This window comes from Thalassophryne amazonica, chromosome 2, assembly GCF_902500255.1.
Source record: "Thalassophryne amazonica chromosome 2, fThaAma1.1, whole genome shotgun sequence".
Lineage (NCBI taxonomy): Eukaryota > Metazoa > Chordata > Actinopteri > Batrachoidiformes > Batrachoididae > Thalassophryne > Thalassophryne amazonica.
The window spans coordinates 111,604,226-111,623,708 of record NC_047104.1 but is presented as its reverse complement, the minus strand read 5'-3'; the positions used below and the strand labels follow the sequence as shown (position 1 = coordinate 111,623,708).

Genomic DNA, 19,483 nt, shown 5'->3' with positions numbered 1-19,483 from the left:
TGCCGTCCAGTCGCGGGACTAAGTTGCCGGTTGAGGTGGTATTCCCACTGTCCGGGTTGGCAAACACCGGCGTGGCAGATGGCAACTACAAACACCACCTCTGAAAACTCAGGTACAAACTTTTTGCAGCTCGCTCTGACGACACGCAGCTCTCTAGTGACGACACGCAGCTCTCCACTATATCCTGTTCAACTCGAACTCGTTTGTTTTCAAATGTTTGAAAATAAACCTTGCTGCAGTTATGTTCCGTATTTTAGTTTTATTGTGAAAAAGTCAGAAAATTGTCAGAAGTAGCTGTTTTGAGGGGATAACATTGCTGTGCAGCCCAAGAAAACAAAGTTTGGCATGAAAAATGGGCTTTTTCTACTGTTTTGCAATAAATGTAGTTGGAAAAAGACACTTATTTGCCAGGAACAAAAATCGTGTTACACAGTGAATCAGCCCTTGGTAAACTGCATTATACCCCATCATCACCAATACATTTTGTTTGGCAAATCTAAATATGGCATTAGCCAACAGCACATTACTGAAATGATTTTATTGTGAAACACAAACACAGCATACCCTTATGTGTAAAAATCTGGATATCCTTGGATTTAAGTACAACATTCAACATCACTGATGAAAACATTTTACTGAAAAGACTGTGTTGGGGTTACTTAAACATAAAGGTTTTAAAGTCCATTCATTCATTCATTCATTCATTCATTCATTTTCTGTGACTTATTAGCGACTGGGCTGGCAGCTTATCCCACACTTCTCTTTCCCTGGCTAAGTCCTCCAACTCTTCCTGGAGTATCCCAAGGCATTCATTCCCAAAACAGCTGGGATATATAATCCCTCCAACTTGTCCTGCATCTTTGCTGAGGCTCGTTAAAGGTTGGACGTGCCTGGAAAACCTCCCTAGGGAGACAAACGGGGGCATCCTCACCATAATGCCTGAACCACCTCAGCTGGCTCCTTTCGATGCAAAGACCTTATTCTTTCGGTCATTACCCAAAGTTCATGACCATAGATGAGGAAAGGAGCATAAATTTAATCGTAAATTCAGAGTCTCACGTTCTGGCTCAGCTCTTCCTTCACCATGACGATCCGGTGTCGCCGACCGAACGGTTCCCCCTCAAAATCGGTCCGCCCTGCCTTCACTTTGCGTGCGTCATTAGCCGCAGTTCACTGATTATCACCTCGTTTCTGCTTAAAACTGCACTCCAGTCATCTTCTGTCTCAGCGACAGACATCTGAAGCTCTTGTACAACAATCATTTTCACATAAATTCAGCATTATTTCATCATAAATGCATAATGACACCAAAAACCTTTTGATTTAGTTGTTAAAAGGTCAAAGATCAATGTTACTGGAGTGGACTTTGTAAAAATGTTGTGAGCAGAGATTATTTTAGGTGTACCTGCCCAACTGTCACCAAACTTGGTATATGCCTAACACACACATTGACCCCAGGGTGTAGTGCAGCTATGTGTGTGTTTTTTACCTCATTGTTGGCCAAGTGGTTAATGCGCTTGGTTTCAGTTCAGAAGGCTCCGGGTTCAAATCCCACCCCTGCCACATTTCTCCATGTAATGTGGAGTTGCGTCAGGAAGGGCATCCAGGGTAAAACCTGTGCTAATTGAACATGCAGATCCACCTTGGATTTGCTGTGGCGACCCCTAGTGCAAACAAGGGAGCAGCCGAAGGGACTTACTGCCAGCCCTAAACAACTCCCAATTTTTTTGGAATGTGTCACAGACCTGAAATACAGGAATGGATGGTTATCACAAATGGAATGGCACTGACCACTCAAAACATGAAATATCTTGGGATCATACTGTCTGCAATGAAACAGATGTCGAAGTAAATCAAAGAATCATTGTTTTTTTAATTTGCACTTTCCATACAGTCCCATCTTTTTTTCTGAAAACACGTACACACACGAATACTGGAGTGCTTGGCATTATACCACGCCCACAGTGCAATAATAGCCTTCATTAGGAACTCCAAGACAATCACACAACTCACCATCAAGTACAGAATATACCAAAATGATGCACTGTCCTCGTTGATGTTCCCCCTCAGCCAACTCATCATAAATAGCGGATATGGATATTGATTCAGGAGTGGAGTAACCATCAGCCACGTCCTGTACATGGATGACATCAGGCTGTACGCCAAGAGTGAGTGAGGCATTGACTCACTGATTCACCTCACCATTATCTACAGTGAGGATACTGGGATGTCATTCAGACTGGATAAGTGTGGCCAAATGGTGTCAAAGAGAGGGAAGGTGATCCGGACTGAGGGGATGTTGTTGCCAGAAGGCAGAATAGTGGACATACAGCAGCCACAAGCCAACAGGAATCACGATTCAGATTCAAGAAAGTCAGCCACTGTCAAATACCTCCAAATTGTAAGCCAGGTGCTAGGAAGCCCGCTCAACAGTTAAAATAATATCCGAGACATCAGTACATACTACATCCTACCTGTCATCAGATACCCACCTGGAATAATAAGTTGGCCACAGGAGGAGAAAGATGCCACTGATGTCAAGACATGACAGTTCACAAATGCACGGAGGTCTCCAACCAAGGTCTTGCACCCTGAGGGTCTATGAGCAACGGAAAGAGGAAGTGCAAGGGCTAGTCTGTGTTAGAGACAGAATCCAGGATGAATCGCAGAGCATCCTTGAATACACCAGAATGACCGCCCCCTGAGATCAGCTGTTACAAGAATGCCTCAGAGAGCTGAAGACAGACAGTGATCAGGAACAGGAGGAGGAAGCATCATGAAAGATCAAGACCCTCCATGTAATGTACCATTGACAGATAGAGGAAGTGGCTGACATCAAGAAGTCCTACCATTGGCTAGAAAAGGCCAGACAAACAGACAGCACAGAGGCTCTGATCATGGATGCACTGTTGTGTGGGCCGCCAGAAGAGGAGGTACTGCTGGCCCACCACCAGAGGGCGCCCTGCCTGAAGTGCGGGCTTCAGGCACGAGAGGGCGCTGCCGCCACAGACGCAGCCGGGAGTGACAGCTGTCACTCATTATTTCCTGACAGCTGTCACTCATTCTTCATCATCTCACGCCATAAAACCCAGACGTCATCTCCACCTCATCGCCGAGATATCGTACTTCTATGGAAGTAACTTTCTCTGCCTGTATTGATTGATTGTGTTGCAGCTGTCTTATCAGAGGACCGGCGTGGGTCGCGACTGTTTCGTCCTACGTCCCGTCAGATAAGTGGTTACACAGACGCTGCACGAGTGTGTATTAGAGGTGGAGGTGGCATTCCCACCGTTGTTGTTACGGGGTGTACACACACCCACACTTGACTGTTTTTGCTCTTCGCCAGCAATACCAGATCCGACAGTCGGGGACGGTGATCACCTGGGAATTTGGGACTTGGCGGCTCCAGTATTCACCAGGTTCGGTGGCGGCGGAAATCGTGTGGTTCCGGCTCTTCTCAGGACAGACGTCTTCTATCCTCGAGCCTGCCCACACGTCACCTTTGTGGATTGACTGTTATCAAATTCTGAGATTGTCTGTATATTTGTTGTGCACCTTCACAACATTAAACTGTTACTTTTTGGCTCATCTATTGACCATTCATTTGCGCCCCCTGTTGTGGGTCCGTGTCACTACACTTTCGCAACATGCACAAGAACAAGCCCTAAGAAACAGATCCATAAAGGCAGGTGTCTACCACAGCTGACAGGGGCCAAGTTGCAGGCTGTGCAAATGTGCCCCAGAGACATTTCAGTGCATAGCAGCAGGATGCAAGATGAAAGCTGGGACAGCATAAAAGGCACAATCAAGTGTCAAGAATAATGTAGAGGAACATCTGTACCACATACCACATAGAAGTTGTCACGTCCCAATGGGAGACACCACCAAAGGTGGTTGAGAATGACAGGGTTAACTTACTGTGGGACTTCAAATTCCAGAAAGACAAGCAATTGTTGGCCAACCAACCAGACACAGCGGTGATTGACAAGGGAAGGAAGACTGCAGTTGTGATCGATGTTGCAATCTCAGTTGGCAGCAACATCAGAAAGGAGAACAGGAAAATTGAGATGTACCAGAGGCTAGAAGAACAATTGGAGCAGATGTGCAAGGTAAAGTTCACAGTGGTCTCACTGGTAATAGAAGTAGTAGGAGTTGTAACTCCCAAATAGGAAGATGGCTCCAGCGGATTCCAGGCACAACATCAAGAGGTCTCTGTCCAGGAGAGTGCAGTCTAGGAACAGCTAAAATACTGGGCAGAACCTTCAAACTCCCAGGCCTCTGGTAGAGGACCTAAGCTTTCTAACTGTCCCAATTAATCCCCTGGCAGCATATACATATACACACACACACACACACACACACACACACACACACACACACACACACACACACACACACACACACCGACCTCGGATTTGCTGTGGCGACCCCAAGTGAAAACAAAGGAGCAACCAAAAAGACTTACTATATATATACGTATACACACAGTGCATTTGGAAGTATTAACAGAGCTTCACTCAAGAAATCACAAGTACATAAGTGTTAACAGCCTTTGCCATTAAGCTAAAAATTGAGCTCAGTTGCATACTGTTTCTCCTGATCATCCTTGAGATGTTTCTGCAGCTTAATTGGAGTCCATCTGGGATAAAATCAGTTGACTCAACATGATTTGGAAAGGCACACAACTGTCTACATATAAGGTCCCACAGTTGAAAGTGCATACCAGAACACAAACCAAGAAGTCAAAGGAATTGTCTGTAGACATCCGAGACAGGATTGTTTAAAGGCACAAATCTGGGGAAGCGCACAGAAGCATTTCTGCTGCTTTGAAAGTCTCAATAAGCACAGTGACCTCCGTCATCTGTAAATGGAAGAAGTTTGAATCCACCAGGACTCTTCCTAGAGTTGGCTGCCCATCTAAACTGAGCAATCAGGGGAGAAGGGCCTTAGTCAGGGAGATGACCAAGAACATGATGGTCTCCAGAGCTCCAGTATTCCTCTGTGTTGAGAGGAGAACCTTCTAGGACAACCATCTCTGCAGCAAGCCACCAATCAGACCTGTATGGTAGAGTGGCCAGACGGAAGCCACTCCTTAGTAAAAGGCACATGGGAGCCCACCTGGAGTTTGCCAAAAGGTACCTGAAGGACTCTCAGACCATAAGAAACATAATTCTCTGGTCTGATGAGATAAAGATTGAACTCTATGGCTTGAAAGCCAAGCACCATGTTTGGAGGAAACCAAGCACCATCCCTACAGTGAAGCATGGTTGTGGCGGCAGCAAGCTGTGGGGATGTTTTTCAGCGGCAGGAACTGGGAGACTAGTCAGGATTGAGGGAAAGATGAATGCAGCAATGTACAGAGACATCCTGGATGAAGACCTGCTCCAGAGCGTTCTTGACCTCCTGGCTCATCTTTCAACAGGACAATGACCCGAAGCACACAGTCAAGATATGAAAGGAGTTGCTTCATGACAACTCTGTGAATGTCCTTGAGTGGCCCAGCCACAGCCCAGACCTGAATCAGATTTAACATCTCTGGAGAGATCTGAAAATGGCTGTGCACCGACGCTCCCCATCCAACATGATGGAGCTTCAGAGGTGCTGCAAAGATAAATGAGCAAAAGTGCCCAAAGATAAGTGCGTTGAGCTTGTGGTATCATATTCAAGAAGACTTGAGGCTGTAATTGCTGCCACAGGTGAACAAAGGGTGTGAATACTTACGTAAATGTGATTTCTTAGTTTTTTATTTTTAAGAAATTTGCTAAAATTAAAAAAAAATCATGTTGTCATTATGGGGTGTTGTGAGTAGAATTTGAGGGAAAAAATTAATTTACTCTATTTTGGAATAAGATTGTAAAATAACAAAATGTGGAAAAAGTGAAGCGCTGTCAGTACATTCCGTATGTTATGTGTGTGTGTGTGTGTGTGTGTGTGTGTGTGTGTGTGTGTGTGTGTGTGTGTGTGTGTGTGTGTGTGTGTGTGTGTGTGTGTGTGTGTGTGTGTGTGTGTGTGTAACATACATATATATAAATCTCCAAGCTCTCCAAAATCAGATGTTTACATACTGTTGTGCTGTACTAAAAGGACTCGATGTACATCTCATTAGTTGCCACAGAGATAAGGTGCACAATTTGCTGCAGTGGCCCCTCCTCCTGCCCTTCATTTAGAAGTTCTCATGGTTTATACACCAGCTCTTCCACATTTACGTGGAATAAAGTCAAAATGACAATAGAGGAACAACAATTTGGAGGTCATGGGAGACTTGTCATGACAAATTACATGTTTCTGTGTGTACTTCTGTTTGGGAGTTTGTGTTTTTTGTCTGTGAATGAAATATGTACTCCTTTTCTCTTGTGGTAATCGAGGGTGACATCTCTGAGAAACAACTGCTTTATTATTCACACAGTGTGGGGAAAAATGTACCCATTTGTCTAAATATACACAGGAAATAGATAGTTATTTGTTCTGTGAACATTCCAGCTGGCTGTATTATTTTACATTCATTTTCATGTACTGCATTGCCAGTATGCTTTATAATATCACTAAATTCTATTTTCAAGACAGCAAACAAGATAACCATTTTATATATTTATGTTGTTTACATTCGACAATGAGCAAAGGTTTGCGTGTGTTGTGTGTTCAGCATAGATACTTTAGTCAAATGCATATTTTTTCAGAATGTCTGTGATGTGAGAAAAGGCTCGAGTGAGGCTGCTGCTCACAAAGAAGTTGAAGCAGAGAAATGCCACAGCGCACGCTGAGTGACGTCAACCAGGAGGCCCTGTGGGATGAGGTGAGTCAGAGCCAGGGCCGCGGCCTCGCCAGCTCTCCGCAGCCATGAGCGCGTCATCACCAGTCTCACTGACACCCTCTCACATTTCTCTGCATCTGCTTCAATGTGCCTCTGCCTCCCTCCATCCCTCCGCCTCCTCAGGAGGATCTCTTCGCATCCATGGCATACGCCAGTCCTAGCGATGCTTGCTCATCTCACTCCACACTTTTTGGGTGGGGTTTTTTGTATTTTTTTTTTTTTCTTTCGTCGAGCTCTAAAAAGGGACATTTTGTACACATCCCGAGGATGGTGATTTGTGCAGTTATCATGACATCGCGGAAAATTGAAGTTTGGTCTTGAAATATGCGCAGAGTAGCACGGTTTGGTGATGTAAGAGCAATGAGTCACACATTTGCTCGACTCTAGCAGTTGGACAAATACTAATAACCAAAAAAAAAAAAAAAACTCCATAACAGACCAACAGGCTCTAATGTCTTCCAGACCAAGCCGTGTTCAGGTTAAGAGTGCAAATGCTTATGTATGGCAGCAGTGTAGGTTTATGCTGATAAGGAGCTCATTAATGCAGCTTGTACTGATTGTGATGTATTGGGGCTGGCAGAGCCGAGCTGTGATGATTCACCCATCACCAGCACAGCTACACTTTAAATATTTCTGAGGAGCTGCTCAGTCACAAAGTACGCCACATACCTTCATTACTGCCCTTCTCAAGGCTTCTAACAATCAGCATCACCGTCACCAAACACTGATTGGTGGCAATAATTAAAAAGATAATTGCTTACTTTTAATTCAATAATTACATCCCTTCATCATCACTACCTTTGTCTCCTCTATTAACAGGCCATTTAAGCTCTAAGCATCCCATTAATGTATTATTTTAATGCAAATAGTCACATGTACAGTGCATTGCATCAGAGGGGCGATGCATATGCTGCACGTGTGTCCTTACTATAAACAGGCTGAAGTGTGTGTGGTCCTGTGATTTTGTGTGTGGGTGTGTCCACAGTGGGTCACGTGGCTCTCGATGTGTCCAACATAGATCTTTGTGCGTAAGCCACCACCTCACTCAATGGAAAACTACAGAGCCACACTTAAGTTTGTATGTTAGAATTGATTTAACTTGCAAACTTAAGTTCAAACAACTTAATTCATTAAGGTTTTTACAAATTGTAACACTTTTTAAAGTTGGTTCAAACATTCTCTTTTTTCAGTGAATAACAGCTGAGTAGATCCTTGTCATTTGATTGGTGCTTTGTATGTCACGTGACATGGATTATTCGTTCCATTTACCGTGCAAATTTGGTTCCATACATTTTCTACCATTGTATGCTGCAAACCCCGCCCACACTAGTGGGGTCGGTGTTTAGCTACACACACACACACATACATACATACATACATACATACATACATACATACATACACGTGTGTATATATATATATATATATATATATATATATATATATATATATATATATATATAGTAGCGTTCAGAATAATACTAGTGCTGTGTGACTAAAAATATTGATCCAGGTTTTGAGTATATTTCTTATTGTTACATGGGAAACAAGGTACCAGTAGATTCTCACAAATCCAACAAGACCAAGCATTCATGATATGCACACTCTTAAGGCTATGAAATTGGGCTATTAGTAAAAAAAAGTAGAAAAGGGGGTGTTCACAATAATAGTAGCATCTGCTGTTGACGCTACAAACTCAAAACTGTTATGTTCAAACTACTTTTTTATCAATCCTGTGAATCACTAAACTAGTATTAAGTTGTATAACCACAGTTTTTCATGATTTCTTCACATCTGCGAGGCATTAATTTTGTTGGTTTGGAACCAAGATTTTGCTGGTTTGCTTGGGGTCATTGTCTTGTTCAAACACCCATTTCAAGGGCATGTCCTCTTCAGCATAAGGCAACATGACCTCTTCAAGTATTTTGACATATCCAGACTGATCCATGATACTTGGTATGCGATATATAGGCCCAACACCATAGTAGGAGAAACATGCCCATATCATGATGTCTTCACTGTGAATAATTTCTTCTCAAATATCAATGACAGTTGTTGCTATTATACAGATGAACAGTTTAATCGGATCATTAAAACGGATAACAAATTATCAATAATCCATTTCAACAGCAGAAGTTTATATGCAAACTTTAACAACATTAAAGAATATTTAAATCAATTTAAAAAAATATTTAACATAATTGCTATATCAGAAACATGGATCAATGAAGATAAAGGAATGGATTTTGAACTGGATGGATATGAATTTAATTGTGTAAACAGAAAGAATAAGAGTGGAGGAGGAGTGGCTGTGTATGTGGATAAGAACATGGATTATAAAATAGTATACAATATGACAGCTGTGATTGATAACTTATTAGAATGTATAACTATTGAAATATGTGAAGAAAAAAGCAAAAATGTATTAGTCAGCTGTATATGTAGAGCACCAGGATCTAGTATTGAAACATTCACTGACTGTATGGGAAAAATGTTCTCAAAAACTAATCAAAAAACTGTGTTCATTTGTGGTGACTTAAATATTGATCTGCTCAATCCAAATAAGCATAAAATAACAGATGAATTTATCAGTATAATGTACAGTATGAGTTTATATCCAAAAATCACCAGGCCAAGCAGAATTACATCCCATAGTGCCACCTTAATTGATAATATATTCAGCAATGATATTGAGAATAACACTGTGAGTGGATTATTAATCAATGACATTAGTGATCATCTACCAGTTTTCATCGTTTATAATAGAAATCATCGGCGGAATCAGCCAGAGGAGAAAATAAAATACAGGCGAGTGCGGACAGAGGAAAACATGAACACACTAAAGAAGGATTTACAGGAGCAAAACTGGGAAAAGGTATACAGTGAAAGTGATGTTGATAGTGCATATGAAACTTTTTACAAATATTTACATCATTATATGATAAAAATTGTCCAATTAAACAAGACTACAGAAAACAAAAAATCCAACATCGACCATGGATGACGAAAGGGTTACGAAATGCATGTAATAAGAAAAATACACTGTATAGAGAATTCATAAAACTTAATCAATCAATCAATCAATCAATTTTTTTTATATAGCGCCAAATCACAACAAACAGTTGCCCCAAGGCGCTTTATATTGTAAGGCAAGGCCATACAATAATTATGTAAAACCCCAACGGTCAAAACGACCCCCTGGGAGCAAGCACTTGGCTACAGTGGGAAGGAAAAACTCCCTTTTAACAGGAAGAAACCTCCAGCAGAACCAGGCTCAGGGAGGGGCAGTCTTCTGCTGGGACTGGTTGGGGCTGAGGGAGAGAACCAGGAAAAAGACATGCTGTGGAGGGGAGCAGAGATCGATCACTAATGATTAAATGCAGAGTGGTGCATACAGAGCAAAAAGAGAAAGAAACAGTGCATCATGGGAACCCCCCAGCAGTCTACGTCTATAGCAGCATAACTAAGGGATGGTTCAGGGTCACCTGATCCAGCCCTAACTATAAGCTTTAGCAAAAAGGAAAGTTTTAAGCCTAATCTTAAAAGTAGAGAGGGTGTCTGTCTCCCTGATCTGAATTGGGAGCTGGTTCCACAGGAGAGGAGCCTGAAAGCTGAAGGCTCTGCCTCCCATTCTACTCTTACAAACCCTAGGAACTACAAGTAAGCCTGCAGTCTGAGAGCAAAGCGCTCTATTGGGGTGATATGGTACTACGAGGTCCCTAAGATAAGATGGGACCTGATTATTCAAAACCTTATAAGTAAGAAGAAGAATTTTAAATTCTATTCTAGAATTAACAGGAAGCCAATGAAGAGAGGCCAATATGGGTGAGATATGCTCTCTCCTTCTAGTCCCCGTCAGTACTCTAGCTGCAGCATTTTGAATTAACTGAAGGCTTTTTAGGGAACTTTTAGGACAACCTGATAATAATGAATTACAATAGTCCAGCCTAGAGGAAATAAATGCATAAATTAGTTTTTCAGCATCACTCTGAGACAAGACCTTTCTGATTTTAGAGATATTGCGTAAATGCAAAAAAGCAGTCCTACATATTTGTTTAATATGCGCTTTGAATGACATATCCTGATCAAAAATGACTCCAAGATTTCTCACAGTATTACTAGAGGTCAGGGTAATGCCATCCAGAGTAAGGATCTGGTTAGACACCATGTTTCTAAGATTTGTGGGGCCAAGTACAATAACTTCAGTTTTATCTGAGTTTAAAAGCAGGAAATTAGAGGTCATCCATGTCTTTATGTCTGTAAGACAATCCTGCAGTTTAGCTAATTGGTGTGTGTCCTCTGGCTTCATGGATAGATAAAGCTGGGTATCATCTGCATAACAATGAAAATTTAAGCAATACCGTCTAATAATACTGCCTAAGGGAAGCATGTATAAAGTGAATAAAATTGGTCCTAGCACAGAACCTTGTGGAACTCCATAATTAACTTTAGTCTGTGAAGAAGATTCCCCATTTACATGAACAAATTGTAATCTATTAGACAAATATGATTCAAACCACCGCAGCGCAGTGCCTTTAATACCTATGGCATGCTCTAATCTCTGTAATAAAATTTTATGGTCAACAGTATCAAAAGCAGCACTGAGGTCCAACAGAACAAGCACAGAGACGAGTCCACTGTCCGAGGCCATAAGAAGATCATTTGTAACCTTCACTAATGCTGTTTCTGTACTATGATGAATTCTAAAACCTGACTGAAACTCTTCAAATAGACCATTCCTCTGCAGATGATCAGTTAGCTGTTTTACAACTACCCTTTCAAGAATTTTTGAGAGAAAAGGAAGGTTGGAGATTGGCCTATAATTAGCTAAGATAGCTGGGTCAAGTGATGGCTTTTTAAGTAATGGTTTAATTACTGCCACCTTAAAAGCCTGTGGTACATAGCCAACTAACAAAGATAGATTGATCATATTTAAGATCGAAGCATTAAATAATGGTAGAGCTTCCTTGAGCAGCCTGGTAGGAATGGGGTCTAATAAACATGTTGATGGTTTGGATGAAGTAACTAATGAAAATAACTCAGAACAATCGGAGAGAAAGAGTCTAACCAAATACCGGCATCACTGAAAGCAGCCAAAGATAACGATACGTCTTTGGGATGGTTATGAGTAATTTTTTCTCTAATAGTTAAAATTTTGTTAGCAAAGAAAGTCATGAAGTCATTACTAGTTAAAGTTAATGGAATACTCAGCTCAATAGAGCTCTGACTCTTTGTCAGCCTGGCTACAGTGCTGAAAAGAAACCTGGGGTTCTTATTTTCTTCAATTAGTGATGAGTAGAAAGATGTCCTAGCTTTACGGAGGGCTTTTTTATAGAGCAACAGACTCTTTTTCCAGGCTAAGTGAAGATCTTCTAAATTAGTGAGACGCCATTTCCTCTCCAACTTACGGGTTATCTGCTTTAAGCTGCGAGTTTGTGAGTTATACCACGGAGTCAGGCACTTCTGATTTAAAGCTCTCTTTTTCAGAGGAGCTACAGCATCCAAAGTTGTCTTCAATGAGGATGTAAAACTATTGACGAGATACTCTATCTCCCTTACAGAGTTTAGGTAGCTACTCTGCACTGTGTTGGTATATGGCATTAGAGAACATAAAGAAGGAATCATATCCTTAAACCTAGTTACAGCGCTTTCTGAAAGACTTCTAGTGTAATGAAACTTATTCCCCACTGCTGGGTAGTCCATCAGAGTAAATGTAAATGTTATTAAGAAATGATCAGACAGAAGGGAGTTTTCAGGGAATACTGTTAAGTCTTCTATTTCCATACCATAAGTCAGAACAAGATCTAAGATATGATTAAAGTGGTGGGTGGACTCATTTACTTTTTGAGCAAAGCCAATAGAGTCTAATAATAGATTAAATGCAGTGTTGAGGCTGTCATTCTCAGCATCTGTGTGGATGTTAAAATCGCCCACTATAATTATCTTATCTGAGCTAAGCACTAAGTCAAAAGGTCTGAAAATTCACAGAGAAACTCACAGTAACGACCAGGTGGATGATAGATAATAACAAATAAAACTGGTTTTTGGGACTTCCAATTTGGATGGACAAGACTAGAGAAACTGCAGAGAGGTGTGTAAGACTACAACTCTGCTTCCTGGTCCCAACCCTGGATAGTCACGGTTTGGAGGATTTAAGAAAATTGGCCAGATTTCTAGAAATGAGAGCTGCTCCATCCAAAGTGGGATGGATGCCGTCTCTCCTAACAAGACCAGGTTTTCCCCAGAAGCTTTGCCAATTATCTATGAAGCCCACCTCATTTTTTGGACACCACTCAGACAGCCAGCAATTCAAGGAGAACAGGCGGCTAAACATGTCACTCCCGGTCCGATTGGGGAGGGGCCCAGAGAAAACTACAGAGTCCGACATTGTTTTTGCAAAGTTACACACCGATTTAATGTTAATTTTAGTGACCTCCGATTGGCGTAACCGGGTGTCATTACTGCCGACGTGAATTACAATCTTACCAAATTTACACTTAGCCTTAGCCAGCAGTTTCAAATTTCCTTCAATGTCGCCTGCTCTGGCCCCCGGAAGACAATTGACTATGGTTGCTGGTGTCGCTAACTTCACATTTCTCAAAATAGAGTCGCCAATAACCAGAGTTTGATCCTCGGCGGGTGTGTCGTCGAGTGGGGAAAAACGGTTAGAAATGTGAACGGGTTGGCGGTGTACACGGGGCTTCTGTTTAGAACTACGCTTCCTCCTCACAGTCACCCAGTCAGCCTGCTCGGGATCTGCCAGGGGGGAACTAACGGCGGCTAAGCTACCTTGGTCCGCACCGACTACAGGGGCCTGGCTAGCTGTAGAATTTTCCACGGTGCGGAGCCGAGTCTCCAATTCGCCCAGCCTGGCCTCCAAAGCTACGAATAAGCTACACTTATTACAAGTACCATTACTGCTAAAGGAGGCCGAGGAATAACTAAACATTTCACACCCAGAGCAGAAAAGTGTGGGAGAGACAGGAGAAGCCGCCATGCTAAATCGGCTAAGAGCTAGTAGCTACGCTACTAGCTCTTAGACTAAAGAGGCAGAAAATAGATATAAGAAATACAAAATAGATTAACTAATATTATACGGGTATGTAGGAAGGAATATTATAGTAACATATAATAACAAAAACAATATTAAAGGAATATGGGATATATTAAATAGCATTATCAAAAATGGTAATAAAAAACAGAGTTACCCTCAGTATTTCATTGATAATAATGTCAAGAAGGAAAATAAGGATGAGGTAGTCAACGGTTTTAATAATTTTTTTGTAAATATTGGACCAAGCTTGGCAGAAAAAATTCCCAATTCCCAACCTGAGGATTGGGATAATAATCTCATAGAAAGAAATCCCTGTTCAATGTTCCTCACAGCAGTGGATGGAAAAGAAATTATAGACATTGTGAATAATTGTAAATATAAAACATCTACCGATTTAAATGAAATTGATATGGTGGTGGTAAAACAGGTCATTGAATGGATTGTAGAACCATTAACATACATCTGTAACTTATCATTTCAAACCGGTAAATTTCCCAATCAAATGAAAATAGCTAAGGTTGTGCCGCTGTATAAGACTGGGGATAGACACCACTTCACAAATTATAGACCTGTTTCTTTGCTTCCACAATTTTCCAAATTATTAGAAAAGTTATTCAATAATAGATTAGACAAATTCATAAATAAACATAAATTACTTACTGATAGTCAATATGGATTCAGAGCACATAGTTCAACATCACTTGCATTAATAGAATCAGTTGAGGAGATTACAAACGCCATAGACCACAAATTACATTCAGTTGGAATATTTATAGATCTTAAAAAGGCTTTTGATACAATCAATCATGACATATTAATCAGTAAACTTGAACAGTATGGGATTAGGGGGTTGGTGTTGCACTGGGTGAGAAGCTACTTAAGTAACAGAAAACAGTTTGTGAAGTTGGGGGAATATACATCATCATGCTTGGACAATGCTTGTGGCGTCCCACAGGGGTCAGTATTGGGTCCAAAACTGTTTCTAATTTATATAAATGATATTGTCAATGTTTCCAAAATATTAAAATTAGTATTATTTGCAGATGACACAAGCATTTTTTGTTCTGGGGGGGATTTGCAGGAGTTACTGAGGAGGATCAGTATAGAAATGGGAAAATTGAAAATATGGTTTGACAGAAACAAATTATCATTAAAGTAAAACAAAATACATGTTATTTGGCTATTGTAATACAGACATACAGGTTCAGTTACAAGTCGAGGGGGTAGATATTGAAAGGGTACATGAAAATAAGTTTCTGGGGGTGATAATAGATGATACGATAAACTGGAAGACTCATATAAAACATATACAAAGTAAACTGTCAAGAAGCATTTCAGTTCTAAACAAAACAAAACATATTCTGGACCACAACTCACTCCGCATTCTTTACTGCTCACTGGTTTTACCATATTTACAGTACTGTGCAGAGGTATGGGGTAATACTTATAAAGGTACAACACAATCACTATCAGTAATGCAGAAAAGAGCTATAAGAATTATTCATAATACTGGCTATAGAGATCATACAAATCCACTATTTTTACAATCCAAATTCTTAAAATTCACAGACTTGGTTCATTTTCAAACAGTACAAATCGTGTATAAAGCAATAAACAATTTACTTCCAGCAAATATTAAAAATATGTTTTTTAACAGATCAGGGGATTGCAGTCTGAGGGGGAAATTTAATTTAAAGCATCAGTGGGCACGAACAACATTAAAAGGTTTCTGTATTTCTGTCTGTGGGGTGAGGATGTGGAACAGATTGGGAGTGGGGCTCAAGCAATGTCCAAGCATGAACCAGTTCAAACAGCGGTACAAAAATATGTTTTTTTCTAGGTATAGGGAGGAGGAAGGGTAATGAGGGTTAGGGTGTTTTTGTTTTTTGCTTCAGCTTGTAAATATATAGTATTTTGTATGTAAGTAGGTATGTGTAGGTGTATATTTGTTTGTGTATATATGTGTATATATGTGTATGTATATATATATATATATATATATATATATATATATATATATATATATATATATATATATATATATATATATATATATATATATATATATATTGGTTTAGGTGTGTAGGAATCTATGTGTATATGTAGCAAAGGGTATTACTGGTTGTGGGGAAGAAGGGGTAGGGATAAATAAGCTGATGCTTCACCCTACCCCTTTTCGGACATGTTTGGTACACAGTAGGAACTTTTTTGTTGTTGTCTTTACTGATCTATCTTGTAATTGTTGTTGTATCAAATGTTCGAAATAAACAGTTTTCATTCATTCATTCATTCAAACTGTGGCTTGAATTCAGAGTTTGGGGGTCGTCTCACAAACTGTCTGCGGCTCTTGGACCCAAAAATAACAATTTTACTCTCATCAGTCCACAAAATATTCCTCCATTTCTCTTTAGGCCAGTTGATGTGTTCTTTGGCAAATTGTAACCTCTTCTGCACGTCTTTTATTTAACAGATGGACTTTGCAGGGGATTCTTGCAAATAAATTAGCTTCACACAGGTATCTTCTAACTGTCACAGGACTTACAGGTAACTCCAGACTGTCCTTGTTCATCCTGGAGCTGATCAGTGGGTGAGCCTTTGCCATTCTGGTTATTCTTCTATCCATTTTGATTGTTGTTTTCCGTTTTCTTCCACGCGTCGCTGTTTTTTTTTGTCCATTTTAAAGCATTGGAGATCATTGTAGATGAACAGCCTATAATTTTTTGCACCTGCGTATAAGTTTTCCCCTCTCCAATCAACTTTTTAATCAAACTACGCTGTTCTTCTGAACAATGTCTTGAACGTCCCATTTTCCTCAGGCTTTCAAAGAGAAAAGCATGTTCAACAGGTGCTGGCTTCATCCTTAAATAGGGGACACCTGATTCACACCTGTTTGTTCCACAAAATTGACGAACTCACTGACTGAATGCCACATTACTATTATTGTGAACACCCCCTTTTCTACTTTTTTTTTTATATAGCACTACTATTATTCTGAACACCATATACACACACTTTGCAGTGGGATACCAATTAAACAACTGCAAATTATAAAGAAAACAATGCATATATGGCTGAGGGTATTTTAGCATCGTGTTATCCTTTTTATTTTTTCATTATGCATTTTAATAATGCATTCTTAGAAACTTTGGATCACCCCTCTAACCATATTCCAATCAGACAACTCACATTTATGCATTTGTTTTGCAGCAGCAGGACATAGGTTGAGTTCGGCATCTAGGGTCTGACTTCATCACTCCCTGCACATTCCCCAAATCTAAGCCCACAGGTGGATGCTAGGTGGAGGTGTAGCTGAGCAGCAACAGCAACAGGGATGCAGTAGTGGAAGAAGTTGACAGGCAGGAAAACAGGAAAGCTAGGAAATTTGGAGGGAGTATTTAGTGGATCATACTGAAAGTATGTTTTTATAGGAAGTATGTGGTAATGAGACCATCAGTTGTACATAATAAAAGGTTTAAAAATTGGTTTTGCTCCAACATCATTGTGACTACTTTTTGATGGTGGATTTCCATTTTGACAGACCCCTTGAAAATATTCCTAAAAGTTCTCCGCTAGGAACGCTGCAGTGTTTTGGCTATTAACCCTTTCCTGTCAAAGTAGGAATTATGAAAGTTTAACTTACTCAATTTCAGGAGGCAAAGAGAAAAAGTACTTCCTAAAATACTGTAAATGGCATCCTACAGCCAACTAATCTGTCTTCAATGTGAACCCCCAAAATTCAGCGTAAATGGAGAGTCTATAAAATTTCACGATTTTACTGCCTTTATTGCAAAAAATAACACCGTGATACAGTTTTCATAGATTATGAATTAACTCAGTCCACCATGCATTATTTTTTTATTCACGAAACCACTTCAAGTACTTACAAGACCAGGGAAAACATAGGGCCAATCAAGTGAGTCTAGGCCTATCTATTTTCACTCATCAAAGTCACTTTCATTATCATCCTCCAGATCATCACAGTTGTCTAGTGAATCAATGCCAGTGGTGCTTTCTGATTGGTTTTCTGACACAATTCACCATGGGTAAAGAAGACATCCAGGTCATATTCTGCTGTAGTTAGGTCAGCACCCTTACAGCAGTTGAACAAAAACTCAGACACTCTTTGTTTTTTCCACCTGAAAGGAACTTCTTCCAGTGTTTTGGCATTTTCTGCTCCACTCCATAGATACGGACAAAATGACTGCCCCACAATGCTCGTCTAGCCTGTTCCGTGGCATAACTTGAACGAAGTTTCTTAGGGTTAAAAGGATGTTGATGTTGTGTGCTTGGCCTTTTTTTCTGGAGCATATTGTTTTGTTGCAATTTCAATTCATTTTTTTTTTAAATCAATAAAACGTCTGTAACAGGCTGGGTGAAAGTCCAGTTCTGGGCCAGAGTGTTTATCAAAATCGTACTTCAGGTGCACCATGGCCGATTCGGCGATTACACTATCTGGAGCATCCAAATCAAGCCATTCTTCAGCGCATGCACAGGCTTTTTGCCATCTTGCTTCAGTGAAGACTTGTGGCATTTCACCGGTAACTGAGTCATAGTGAATCAAACACTTTGTAATGATTTTTTAAAAAGATTTTGGTTTATTTTCTTCAATATCACATTCACCCGTAACTGAGTCATAGTGAATCAAACACTTTTTTGAATGATTTTTTAAAAAGATTTTAGTTTATTTTCTTCGATATCACTTTCACCTGTAACTGAGTCAATCACTTTGTAATGATTTTTTTAAAAAAGATTTTGGTTTATTTTCTTCAATATCACTTTCACCTGTAACTGATTCATAGTGAATCAAACACTTTTTGGAATGATTTTTAAAAAGATTTTGGCTTATTTTCTTTGATATCACTTTCACCTGTAACTGATTCATAGTGAATCAAACACTTTTTGGAATGATTTTTTAAAAAGATTTTGGCTTATTTTCTTCGATATCACTTTCACCTGTAACTGAGTCATAGTGAATCAAACACTTTGTAATGATTTTTTAAAAAAAGATTTTGGTTTATTTTCTTCAATATCACATTCACCCGTAACTGATTCATAGTGAATCAAACACTTTTTGGAATGATTTTTAAAAAGATTTTGGCTTATTTTCTTTGATATCACTTTCACCTGTAACTGATTCATAGTGAATCAAACACTTTTTGGAATGATTTTTTAAAAAGATTTTGGCTTATTTTCTTCGATATCACTTTCACCTGTAACTGAGTCATAGTGAATCAAACACTTTGTAATGATTTTTTAAAAAAAGATTTTGGTTTATTTTCTTCAATATCACATTCACCCGTAACTGATTCATAGTGAATCAAACACTTTTTGGAATGATCTTTTAAAAAGATTTTGGCCTATTTTCTTTGATATCACATTCGCTGGTAACTGAGTCATAGTGAATCAAACACTTTTTGGAATGATTTTTAAAAAAGATTTTGGCTTATTTTCTTCGATATCACATTCACCGGTAACTGATTCATAGTGAATCAAACACGTTCTAATGATTTTTAAAAAAGATTTTGGTTTATTTTCTTTAATATCACGTTCACCCGTAACTGAGTCATAGTGAATCAAACACTTTGTAATGATTTTTTTTAAAAAGATTTTGGTTTATT

At 39.7% G+C, this 19,483-nt stretch overlaps 1 long non-coding RNA gene across 2 annotated transcripts; it reads left to right on the top strand.

The window, feature by feature from the left end:
- Positions 1 to 226: 226 nt before the first annotated feature.
- Positions 227 to 14,037, top strand: LOC117502751. Of its 2 annotated transcripts, none has more exons than XR_004558398.1 (3): positions 227 to 432; positions 12,903 to 12,906; positions 14,026 to 14,037. It is a non-coding gene; the product is annotated as an uncharacterized LOC117502751 (long non-coding RNA). The 2 variants fall into 2 exon arrangements; XR_004558397.1 differs by lacking the exons at positions 12,903 to 12,906; positions 14,026 to 14,037 and adding exons at positions 880 to 886; positions 13,777 to 13,787.
- The last annotated feature ends 5,446 nt before the right edge of the window (positions 14,038 to 19,483 follow it).